The following is a 13,284-nucleotide window of genomic DNA, read 5'->3' on the forward strand; positions in this document are numbered from 1 at the left end:
GCCCAATGGTCACCGGTGAACCCTTTGGCCCACTGGTTCCCGGTGTTCCCTTTTACCTACTGGTCACCAGTGTCCCCTTTGGCCCACTGGTCACTGGTGTTTTCTTTGGCCCACTGGTCACCGGTGTTACGTCTGACCCAGTGGTCATCAGTGTTCCCTTTGACCCACTGGTCATCGGTGTTCCCTTTGGCCCACTAGTCACTGGTGTTACTTTTGACCCACTAGTCATCGGTGTTCCCTTTGACCCACTGGTCACCGATGTCCCCTTTGGCCCACCGGTCACTGGTGTTCCCTTTGGCCCACTGGGCACCAGTGCTCCTTTTGGCCCACTGGTCACTGCTGTTCCCTTTGACCCACTGGTCACTGGTGTTCCCATTGGCCCACTGGACATCGGTGTTCCCTATGACCCTCTGGTCACCGGTGTTCCTATTGGACTACTGGATATCGGGGTTCCCTTTGACCCACTGGTCATCGGTGTTCCCTTTGACCCCCTGGTCCCCGGTGTTCCCTCTGGCCCATTGGTTTTCGGTGTTCCATCAGGCCCACTGGTCACTGGTGTTCCCTTTGGCTCACTGGTCACTGATGTTACTTTGGCCCACTGGATACCGGTGTTCCCTTTGACCCACTGGTCACTGGTGTTCCCTTTGGCCCACTGGTCACTGGAGTTCCCTTTGACCCACTGGTCACTGGTGTTCCCTTTGGCCCACTGTTCCCCGGTGTTCCCTCTGGCCCACTGGTCACCGGTGTCCCCCTTGGCACACTGGTAATCGGTGTTCCCTTTGGCCAATGGGCCGCGGTGTTCCCTTTGGCCCACTGGTCACCAGTTTCCCCTTTGACCCACTGGTCATCGGTGTTCCATTTGACCCACTGGTCATCGGAGTTCTCTTTGACCCACAGGTCACCGATGTCCCCTTTGGCCCACCGGTCACTGGTGTTCCCTTTGGCCCACTGGTCACCAGTTTCCCCTTTGACCCACTGGTCTCTCGTGTTCCCTTTGGCCCACTGGTCCCTGGTGTTCACTTTGACCCACAGGTCACCGATGTCCCCTTTGGCCCACAGATCACTGGTGTTTCCTTAGGCCCACTGGTCACCAGTGTTCCTTTTGGCCCACTGGTCACTGGTATTATATCTGACCCACTGTTCATCGGTGTTCCCTTTGACCCACTGGTCATCGGTGTATCCTTTGGCCCAATGGTCACTGGCGTTACTTTTGACCCACTGGTCATCAGTGTCCCCTTTGGCCCAATGGTCATCAGTGTTCCCTTTGGCCCACTGGTCACCGGTGAACCGTTTGGCCCACTGGTCCCTGGTGTTTCCTTTGACCCACTGGTCACCAGTGTCTCCTTTTGGCCCACAAGTCACCGGCGTTACGTCTAACCCAATGGTCATTGGTGTTCCCTTTGACCCACTGGTCATCGGTGTTCCCTTTAGCTCACTGGTCACCAGTGTTCCTTTTGGCCCACTGGTCACCGGTGTTACGTCTGACCCACTGGTCATTGGTGTTCCCTTTGACCCCCTGGTCATCGGTGTTCCCTTTGACCCACTGGTCACCTGTGTTACTTTTGAACCACTGGTCACTGGTATTCCCTTTGGACCAGTGGTCACCGGTGTTCCCTTTGGCCCTCTGGTCACCGGAGTTCCCTTTGGACCACTGGTCATCGATGTTCCCTTTTGCCCACTGATTACCAGTATTCCCTTTGACCCACTAGTCATCGGTGTTGCCTTTGACCCACTGGTCATCGGTGTTCCCTTTGGCCCACCAGTCACTGGTGTTCCCTTTGGCCCACTGGTCACCAGTGTTCCTGTTGGGCCCACTGGTCACCGGTATTACGTCTGACACACTGGTCATCGGTGTTCCCTTTGACCCATTGGTCATCGGTGTTCCCTTTGGCCCAATGGTCACTGGTGTTCCCATTGATCCACTGGTCACCAGTGTTCCCTATGGCCCACTGGTCACTGGTGTTCTCTTTGGCCCACTGGTCACCGATGTCCCCTTTGGACCACCGGTCACCAGTGTTCCCTTTGGCCCTCTGGTCACCAGTGTTCCCATTGGCCTACTGGATATTGGTGTTCTCTTTGACCCCCTAGTCATCGGTGTTCTCTTTGACCCCCTGGTCACAGGTGTTCTCTTTGGCCCATTGGTTTCTGGTGTTCCCTCAGGCCCACTGGTCACTGGTGATCCCTTTGGCTCACTGGTCACCAATGTTACTTTGGCCCACTGGTCACCGGTGTTCCCACTGGTCCCCGGTGTTCCCTTTGGCCCACCGGTCTCTGGTGTTCCCTTTGGCCCACTGGTCACTGGTGTTCCCTTTGGCCCACTGGTCCCCGGTTTTACCTCAGGCCCACTGCTCCCCGGTGTTCCCTTTGGCCCATTGGTCACCAGTGTTCCCAATGGCCCACTGCGCCCCGGTGTTCCCTTTGGCCCACTGGTCACCGGTGTTCCCTTTGGCCCACTGATTACCAGTATTCCCTTTGACCCACTAGTCATCGATGTTGCCTTTGACCCACTGGTCATCGGTGTTCCCTTTGGCCCACCAGTCACTGGTGTTCCCTTTGGCCCACTGGTCACCAGTGTTCCTGTTGGGCCCACTGGTCACTGGTATTACGTCTGACCCACTGGTCATCGGTGTTCCCTTTGACCCATTGGTCATCGGTGTTCCCTTTGGCCCAATGGTCACTGGTGTTCCCATTGATCCACTGGTCACCAGTATTCCCTATGGCCCACTGGTCACTGGTGTTCTCTTTGGCCCACTGGTCACCGATGTCCCCTTTGGCCCACCGGTCACTGGCGTTCCCTTTGGCCCACTGGGCACCAGTGCTCCTTTTGGCCCACTGGTCACTGGTATTCCCTTTGGACCACTGGTCACCGGTGTTCCCTTTGACCTTCTGGTCACCGGTGATCCCATTGGCCTACTGGATATCAGGGTTCCCTTTGACCCACTAGTCATCGGTGTTCTCTTTGACCCCCTAGTCATCGGTGTTCTCTTTGACCCCCTGGCCCCGGTGTTCCCTCCGGCCCATTGGTTTCCGGTGTTCCCTCAGGCTCACTGGTCACTGGTGATCCCTTTGGCTCACTGGTCACCGATGTTACTTTGGCCCACTGGTCACCAGTGTTCCCAATGGCCCACTGGTCCCCGGTGTTCCCTTTAGCCCATTGGTCCCCGGTGTTCCCTTTGGCCCACTGGTCACTGGTGTTCCCTTTGGCCCACTGGTCCCCAGTTTTACCTCAGGCCCACTGGTTCCCAGTGTTCCCTTCGGCCCATTGGTCACCGGTGTTCCCTTTGGCACACTGGTCACCGGTGTTCCCTTTGGCACACTGGTCCCCGATGTTCCCTTTGGCCCACTGGTCACTGGCGTTCCCATTGGCCCATTGGTCACCAATGTCCCCTTTGTCCCACCGGTCACTGGTGTTCCCTTTGGCCCACTGGGCACCAGTGCTCCTTTTGGCCCACTGGTCATCGGTGTTCCCTTTGACCCACTGGTCACCGGTGTTCCCTTTGACCCCAGGTCTCCAGTGTTCCCTACGGCCCACTGGTCACCGGTGTTCCCTTTGGCCCACTGGTCATTAGTGTTCCATTTGGCCTACTGGTCACCGGTGTTCCCTTTGACCCCCAGGTCTCCAGTGTTCCCTTTGGCCCACTGGTCACTTGTGTTCTCTTTGACCCACTGGTCATCGGTGTTCCTTTTGAGCCACAGGTCTCCAGTGTTCCCTTTGGCCCACTGTCAACGGTGTTCCTTTTGAGCCACAGGTCTCCAGTGTTCCCTTTGGCCCACTGGTCTCCGGTGTTCCCTTTGGCCCACTGGTCAATGGTGTTCCCTTTGGCCCACAGGTCTCCAGTGTTCCCTTTGGCCCACTGGTCTCCGGTGTTCCCTTTGGCCCACTGGTCACTTGTGTTCTCTTTAGCCCACTGGTCATCGGTGTTCCTTTTGAGCCACAGGTCTCCAGTGTTCCCTTTGGCCCACTGGTCCATGGTGTTCCCTTTGGCCCACAGGTCTCCAGTGTTCCCTTTGGCCCACTGGTCAACTGTGTTCCCTTTGGCCCTTTGGTCATTGGTGTTCCCTTTGGCCCACTGGTCTCTGGTGTTCCCTTTGACCCACTGGTCACCGGTGTTCCCTTTGACCCACTGGTCACCGGTGTTCCCTTTTGCCCATTGGTTACCTGTGTTCCCTTTGGCCGATTGGTCACTGGTGTCCCCTTTGGCCCACTGGTCTCTCATGTTCCCTTTGGCCCTCAGGTTCCCCATGTCCCCATTCCAGCAGCTGGTATCCTCACTCCAGCTGCTGACACCAGGAGGACAGAAAAGGAAAAAATCACAGGAGCTCCCTACTCTGCCATTGACTTACCACAAATTCAACTTCCACCATCTGCTCTGGTGAGCCCAGGACTCCCCGAACAATACCTGGGTGTATGGATTCAATGGCTCACAGGTCGTCGGTTTCCACGCTTTGGCTAACTGGTCACCTGGTCATTCAGTGTTGATTTCACCAGTTTCCTCATTCCCCTCCCCCCACATTATCACAGATCCACTCTTCAACTCGGTCCCACCCCTTTGAACTGTCCTACCCATCCATCTTCCTACCCACCTGTTGGCTCCAGCCTCCTCTCCGACCTATCACCATCACCCCCCACCTTCAACTATCTATTGCATTCCCTGCTAACTTGCCCTCCTTGCCCCCTCAGTCCCTCCTCCTATAACATTCTTGATGAAGGGCTTATGTCCAAAATGTCAATTCTCCCCCTTCTCGGATGTTGCGTGGCCTGCTGTGCTTTTCCAGCGCCACACGTTTTGACTCTATACGTTAACAGTCCAGAGATCATAGGGCATCACCTCCCCCTTAAAAATTGAGATAGTATTGTTAATATTTATGGCATGGAGGTGCTGGTGTTGGACGGAGGCAGACAAGGTCCGAAGTCACATGACACCAGGTTACAGTCCAAATTATTTGAAGTCACAAGCTTTTGGAACGTTGCCCCTTTGTCACCTGACCTGTTGGACTCTCACCTGGTGTCATGTGACTTCTGACCCTGTTAATATTAGAGTATTGCTGGTGTGGCAGAATTATTATTTTCTACTTTTATGAATCTTTGTCATCTACCGTTGTCATGCACACATTGTCATCACCCCTCCTCTCTTTCAACAATGCCATTGAGAAACAAACCCAGCTGGTTACTTATTTATTTAAAGTTCGCCAGTTTCATTTCCCAATTCTTCTAGAATTAGAGAAATAGATGGGAGGACATCACTATGGCGACGATAAAGCAATGACAAACCTATCTGGATGCAGGAAGTGGAAACACAAAACAGTGGAAATACTGAACTGTTCAGGCAGTGTTTGTGAAGAAAGAAAGATATACAAGTTGGTGACCACTTGTTTGCTAATGGCTCACCTACCTGAATGTCTCTGGCAAAAGCGTATTTCTCGGCAATTTGTAAAGTTGCATTACTCAACATTTTGATGTGATCATCACAGAATTTGCAATGGAAGTTGACTTGCCTCCATACAACAGATGGCATAATGGTTAGGCAGCATCTGAGGAGCAGGAATATCAATGTTTCAGGGCTCCGGCCCGAAACGTTGATTTTCCTGCTGCTCGGACGCTGCCTGACCTGCTGTGCTTTTCCAGCAACACACTCTCAACTCTGATCTCCAGCATCTGCAGACCTCACTGTCTCCCAGATAGTGGTTAGCCCTCCTACTTCACAGTGTTAGGGGCATGAGTTCAATTCCAGCCTTGGGTGATGTTCTACGGGAGGTTTGCACATTCTCTCTTTTCCTGCCAGCTGGTTTGGTTTCCTCCCACAGCCTAACAATCTGCAGAAAGTCAGAAGTCACACCTGAAGAAGGGGCAGTGCTCTGAATGCTTGTGATTTCAAATACACCTGCTGGACTATAACCTGGTGTCGTGTGACTTCTGACTTTCCACCCCAGTCCAACATTGGCACCCCCACAGCAACAATATGCAGGGTAGATGGATTGGCCATGCTAAAATGCCCTTTAGTGTGCAGGCTAGGTGGGTTAGCCATAGGAAATGCAGGGTAGGGGGCCGGGTATGATGTCTTTTGGAGGGTCGGTGCAAACTTGATGGGCCAAATGGCCTCTTTCCACCCTAGGGATTCTATGACCTTCCACTCAAAATAATTGGAGAAGTCTTAATTGTGTCATTGTACATCCCATGTCAGGTATGCATTCCAAAGTCAGAACTTTTCAAGTTAATTAATGAATGATTTATTGTCTCTTGCATTTTACAGTGAATAATACAGTAAAATACAGTGAAAAGCTTCAACTGTTGCCATTTTGAATTGTTTAAGGATAAAACGAGTAAAGAGATATGAAAATTGTAAAAATTACAGTAGGAATAAACTTCTCTATATTCAGTGTTCCATCCTACGGTGCATTAAGGCCAATTTCAATACTCTCGGTCTTCACAATGTACAACCTTGGTATGGCATACTGCCCAAGGACTCTACAGTTTTCAGCTCCTTGGTGTACTGTCACTGAAATCGCAGTGCAGCACAATTACTTAAAGAATGATTAAAGTCCTAGGTTGGTGTCTGTGCTCATGCCTTTAAAGTTCTTCGTATGCAATGGCTTTGGTCTTACACTGTTGTGTCATCTGTAACTAACAACAACTTGCAGTTATATAGAGCCCATTCCAGATAGTAAGTTGTTCAATGATGGTTCATAGGAGCATTACCAGACAAAATTTGACAGCGAGCCATGCAAGGAGATACATGGACAGGTAGCCACAAAACTGGAGCAAACAGGTAGACTTGAAGGAGTGTCATAGAGGAGGAGAGCTTTGGAGTAACTCTTCCACTTTTATTACCTACCATTGGTGCATTGGAAAGGTTTACTGATTGATAATCAAGCTGTTTGTCTCTGGGACTATCAAATCTTTAAGTGGACCTTGAACTGGGAACAGAGTCAAGATTAGAGTGGTGCTGGAAAAGCACAGCAGATCAGGCAGCATCCGAGGAGCAGGAAAATCGATGTTTCGGGCAGGAACCCTTCATCAGTTGGAAACGTCGATTTTCCTGCTCCTTGGATGCTGCCTGATCTGCTGTGCTTTTCCAGCACCACTCTAATCTTGACTCTAATCTCCAGCATTTGCAGTCCTCACTTTCGCCTACTTGAACTGGGAACTTCTGGTCCAGAGGTAGGGGCACTACCAATGTGTCACAAGATTTTAAAAGGATTAGATTAGATTAGATTACTTACAGTGTGGAAACAGGCCCTTCGGCCCAACAAGTCCACACCGACTCGCCGAAGCGCTACCCACCCATACCCCTACATTTACCCCTTACCTAACACTGTGGGCAATTTAGCACGGCCAATTCACCTGACCCGCACATCTTTGGACTGTGGGAGGAAACCGGAGCACCCGGAGGAAACCCACGCAGACACGGGGAGAACGTGCAAACTCCACACAGTCTGACGGGTAACTTCTTCACACAAAGGGTGATGCGTGTGTGGAATGAGCTGCCAGAGGAAGTGGTGGAGGCTGGAACAATTACTGCATTTAAAAGGAACCTGGATGGGTATATGAATAGGAAGGGTGTAGAGGGATATGGGCCAAATGTTTGCAAATGGGACTAGATTAACTTAGGATATCTGGATGGCATGGATGAGTTGGACTGAAGGGTCTGTTTCATGCTAAGCAACTCTATGACTATATGACAGCAAATGGTAATGACCAATGATCTCTGCTGGCAGTGTTGGTTGAAAGATAAATGAACCCAATACATGTAGAAGAAAATGTCTGAATTCCTTTGGTAAGGTGGGTTTTTTTTAATACCCACCTTGATTTATCATTGCTGCCTCACAGTGCCAGGGACCTGGATTTGATTCCAGCCTCACCATTAAGTGTATAAGTCCTGCTCAGTTTTGTTTTCCCACAGTGCAGCACCTCACAGTTATCTAAATTAAATGCCATCTGCCACTCCTCAGCCCATTGGCTCATCTGATTAAGATCCCATTGTACTCTGAAGTAACCTTCTTTGCTGTCCACTACACCTCCAATTTTGGTGTCATCTGCAAACTTACTAACTATATCTCCTACATTCACATCCAAATCATTTATATAAATGATGAAAAGTCGTGGACTCAGCACCGATCCTTGTGGCACGCCATTGGACACAGGTTTCTGAAAAACAACCCTCCATCACCACCCTCTGTCTTCTCCCTTTGAACCATTTCCGTATCCAAATGGCTAGTTCTCCCTGTATTCCATGAGATCTAACCTTGCGAATCAGTCTCCCATGGGGAACCTTGTCGAACACCTTTCTGAAGTCCATATAGATCACATCTACCGCTCTGCCCTCATCAATCCTCTTTGTTACTTCTTCAAAAAACTCAATCAAGTTCATGAGACATGATTTCCCATGCACAAAGCCATGTTGATGATCCCTAATCAGTCCTTGCCCTCCAAATATGTGTAAATCCTATCCCTCAGAATTCCCTCCAACAACTTGCCCACCACCGACGTCAAACTCACCTGTCTATAGTTCCCTGGTTTGATCTTATCACCCTTCTTAAACAGTGGCACCACGATAGCCAACCTCCAGTCTTCTGTCACCTCACCTGTGACTATCGATGATACAAATATCTCAGCAAAAGGCCCAGCAATTGTGTCTCCAGCTTCCCATAGTCTTCTAGGGCATACCTGATCAGGTCCTGGGGATTTATCCATCTTTATGTGTTTCAAGACATCCAGCACTTCCTCCTCTGTAATCTGGACGTTTTTCAAGATGTCACCATCTATTTCCCCACATTCTAAATCTTCCATATCCTCCTCCACAGTAAACACTGATGCAAAATACTCGTTTAGTATTCCCCCCCATCTCCTAAAGCTCCACACAAAGGCCACCTTGCTAATCTTTGAGGGACCCTATTCTCTCCCTAGTTACCCTTTTGTTTTAATGTATTTGTAAAAACACTTTGGATTCTCCTTAACCCTATTTCCCAGAGCCACCTCATGTCCCCTTTTGTGCCCTCTTGATTTCCTTCTTAAGTATATGGGCGGCACGGTACCACAGTGGTTAGCACTGCTGCCTCACAGCGCCTGAGACCCGGGTTCAATTCCCGACTCAGGCGACTGACTGTGTGGAGTTTGCACGTTCTCCCCGTGTCTGCGTGGGTTTCCTCCGGGTGCTCCGGTTTCCTCCCACAGTCCAAAGATGTGCGGGTCAGGTGAATTGGCCATGCTAAATTGCCCGTAGTGTTAGGTAAGGGGTAAATGTAGGGGTATGGGTGGATTGCGCTTCGGCGGGTCGGTGTGGACTTGTTGGGCCGAAGGGCCTGTTTCCACACTGTAAGTAATCTTATACTCCTACTTCCTTTATACTCTTCTAAGGATTCACTTGATCTATCCTGTCTATACCTGACATATGCTTCCTTCTTTTTCTTAACCAAACCCTCAATTTATCTAGTCATCCAGCATTCCCTATACCTTTAAGTCTTCCCTTTCACCCTGACAGGAATATAATGTCTCTGGACTCTTGGTATCTCATTTCTGAAGGCTTCCCATTTTCCAGCCATCCCTTTACCTGCAAATATCAGTCCCCAGTCAGCTTGTGAAAGTTCTTGCCTAATACAGTCAAAATTATCCTTCCTCCAATTTAGAACTTCAACTTTTAGATCCAGTCTATCCTTTTCCATCACTATTTTAAAACTAATAGAATTATGGTCGCTGGCCCCAGAGTGCTCCCCTACTGACACCTCAGTCACCTGCCCAGCCTTATTTCCCAAGAGTAGGTCAAATTTTGCACCTTCTCTAATAGGTAATCCACATATTGAATCAGAAATTGTTTTGTATGCACTTAAGAAATTCCTCTCCATCTAATCCTTTAACACTATGGCAGTCCCAGTCTATGTTTGGAAAGTTAAAATCCCCTACCATAACCACCCTATTATTCTTACAGATAGCTGAGGTCTCCAGAAAAGTTTGTTTCTCAATCTCCCTCTGACTATTAGGGGGTCTCTAATACAATCCTAATAAGGTGATCATCCCTTTCTTATTTCTCAGTTCCACCCAAATAACTTCTTTGGATGTATTTCTGGGAATATCCTCCCTCAGCACAGCTGTTATGCTATCCCTTATCAAAACGCCACTACCTCTCCACTCTTCCCTCCCTTTCTATCCTTCCTGTCGTATTTGTATCCTGGAACAAATCCCTGTGTCAGGGAGCTGCCAGTCCTGCCCATCCCTGAGCCACGATTCTGTAATTGCAATGATATCCCAGTCCCACGTTCCTAACCATGCCCTGAGTTCATCTGCCTTCCCTGTTAGGCCCCTTGCATTGAAATAAATGCAGTTTAATTTATTAGTCCTACCTTGTTCTCTGCTCTGTCCCTGCCTGCCCTGACTGTTTGACTGGCTTCTTTTCTCAACTGTACCAGTCTCAGATTTATCTCTTTCCTCACTATCACCCCGGTCCCACCATTCCCCCACCGCCGCCCCCCCACCCACCATCTTACTAGTTTAAATCCTCTCGAGCAGCTAACAAATCTCCCTGCCAGTATATTGGCTCCTTTCAATTTAGGTGCAATCCATCCTGCTTGTGCAGGTCACTTCTACCCCAGAAGAGATTCCAATGATCCAAAAATGTGAATCCTTCTCCCATGCACCAGCTCCTCAGCCATGCAGTCATCTGGTCCCTCCTCCTATTCCTCCACTCACGAGCTTGTAGCACCGGGAGTATTCCAGATATTACTACTCTCAAGGACTTCCTTTTTAAATTCCTGCCTAACTTTCTATATTCTCCCTTCAGAATCTCATCCTTTTCCCTTCATATGTCGTTGGTTCCAATGTATACAATGTCTTCCTGCTGGTCCCTTTCCCCCTTGAGAATATTCTGCATCCTCTCTGAAACATCCTTGATCTTGGCACCAGGGAGGCAACACACCATTCTGATTTTTCACTGCTGGCCACAGAAATGTCTGTCTGTACCTCGGACTAGAGATTCCCCCAACACAATCAATCTCTTGGAACCCGACTTACCTCGCATTGTGTTAGAGCCAGTCTCAACACCAGAAACATGGCTGTTTGAGCAACATTCCCCTGAGAATCCATCACCCTCTACATTTTCCAAAACAGCAGACTTGTTTGAAATGGGGATACCTCTCTTACCTTTCGTGCAGTTGACCCATCTATGTGACTGTAGCTGTGACTTTTCCCGCTTCCTATGACTGCCATCCACCTCCTTGCTCTTGTAAATTCCTCATTGCCTCTAACCGTCACTCCAACCGATCCATTCAATCTGATAAGATTTGCAACCAATGGCATTTGTAACAGATATAATCCTCAGTAACCCATAAACTCTCCCTAAACTCCTACATCCAACAAGAAGAGCATATCACTCTTCTAAAGGCCATTTTTGCTTTTTCCAATCTACAGACCCAGAAAATAGCACTGTCTTATTCCTCTACAAAATGTTGCTCCAGACTAACTTAATACTTATGACTTCAGATACATGTCTCAATAAAACAAGTCATCAATAAGGAACCCACTCTACCCACTATTGTAGATTTACAGCAAGCCTATGCTTAAAACTATTCACTTATCTGTTTCTGCGTTGTGACCTCTCCAGGGAGTGTTGCTGAACAAAGAGACCTTGGGTGCAGGTTCATAGCTCCTTGAAAGTGAAGTCGCAGGTCAATAGGATAGTGAAGAAAGCGTTTGATATGTTTTTCTTTATTGAGTACAGGAGTTAGGAGATCATATTGCAGGTGTACAGGACATTGGTTTGGCCACTGTTGGAATATTGTGTGCAATTCTGGTCTCCTTCCTATTGGAAGGATGTTGTGAAACTGGAAGGGTTCAGAAAAGATTTACAAGGATGTTGCCAGGTTTGGAGAGATTGAGCTGTAGGGAGAGGTTGAAAAGGCTGGGGCTGTTTTCCCTAGAGTGCAGAGGCTAAGGGGTGACCTGATGGAGGTTTATAAAATTATGAGGGGCATGAATAAGGTGAATAGACAAGGTACTTTTAGGAGAAAGTGAGGACTGCAGATGCTGGAGATCAGAGCTGAAAATGTGTTGCTGGAAAAGCGCAGCAGGTCAGGCAGCATCCAAGGAGCAGGAGTAGGAAGAAGGGCTCATGCCCAAATCGTCATTTCTCCAGCTCCTTGGATGCTGCCTGACCTGCTGCGCTTTTCTAGCAACACATTTTCAGTTCAGACAAGATGCTTTCCCTAGGGTGGGGGAGTCCATAGGTATACGACATAGGCTGAGGGTGAGAGGGGAAAGAGATCTAAGGGACAACTTTTACATGCAGAGGGCAGTACGTGTATGGAATGAGCGGCTGGAGTAGTGGTGGAGGCTGGTACAATTACAACATTTATAAGGCATCTGGATGGGTATATAAATAAGAAGGGTTTGGAGGGATATGGGCCGGGTGCTGGCCAGTGGGATTAGATTAGGTTGGGATATCTGGTCAGCATGGATTAATTGGACGGAAGGGTCTGTTTTCGTGCTGTACATCTCTATGACTCTGGTCAGCACATCCAACAGTGCTGTCAGTGCTGTCCAAAGTGGCAACCTAGGTCTTTTTTGGGCTCAGGTTTCTAGAGTAGGACTTGACCCATATGTTGTTGACCTAGACATGGGATTACCAAGCAATATATTGCTGGACAGTAGCAAGATTGCAAAGCCAAGAGCGATAAAAGGATAAGCAGGGGCTGAAATCACTCCATGAAGTCTGGTATCCCATCATCAAGTCACCCTTTATTTACACCTGCATTGTATGTGACACTGACCTAGCTGACCTAGAAAAGCAGAACATCTGCCGCTCCTGTTTATATCTGCCAGCCAGGGCTCCCTGATTGGACCAGGTTAACAGCACCAATCGGGGAACTCATACTCTATGAGGTCCACTTGGCTGACCTCATTGCAACCACTATAGGGTCTCAGTGACTGATAAAGTAATAAGGCAGTACTGAGTACACTTGGATTACAAGTTCTCCTGACATGCAGAGAGTCTAGACAATTCAGGAGGCTGTTCCTTCATTGACATGTTTCCTCTTGTGATATAAACGTGCCACAGAGGAAAGTCTGGGAGCTTCGCCAGTCATGCCTCCAAACACATGATGGTGTCCAGGTGGAATTTCTGGCTTCGACCGAGGATCCAGTCCTGTCCCGCCCTATTTTGCAAATTCCAATCCTCTGCTTTCAGCAACACTGAACGAAAACTGACATACAGCTGGCTGAGTAACATCTGGAAGGGAGAGACAAATTCATTTTTTCAGGTACGAGCTTGCATGCTGAGGACTGCACGTCTTGTGGCT

Source organism: Hemiscyllium ocellatum, chromosome 33 (assembly GCF_020745735.1).
Source record: "Hemiscyllium ocellatum isolate sHemOce1 chromosome 33, sHemOce1.pat.X.cur, whole genome shotgun sequence".
Taxonomy (NCBI): Eukaryota; Metazoa; Chordata; class Chondrichthyes; order Orectolobiformes; family Hemiscylliidae; genus Hemiscyllium; species Hemiscyllium ocellatum.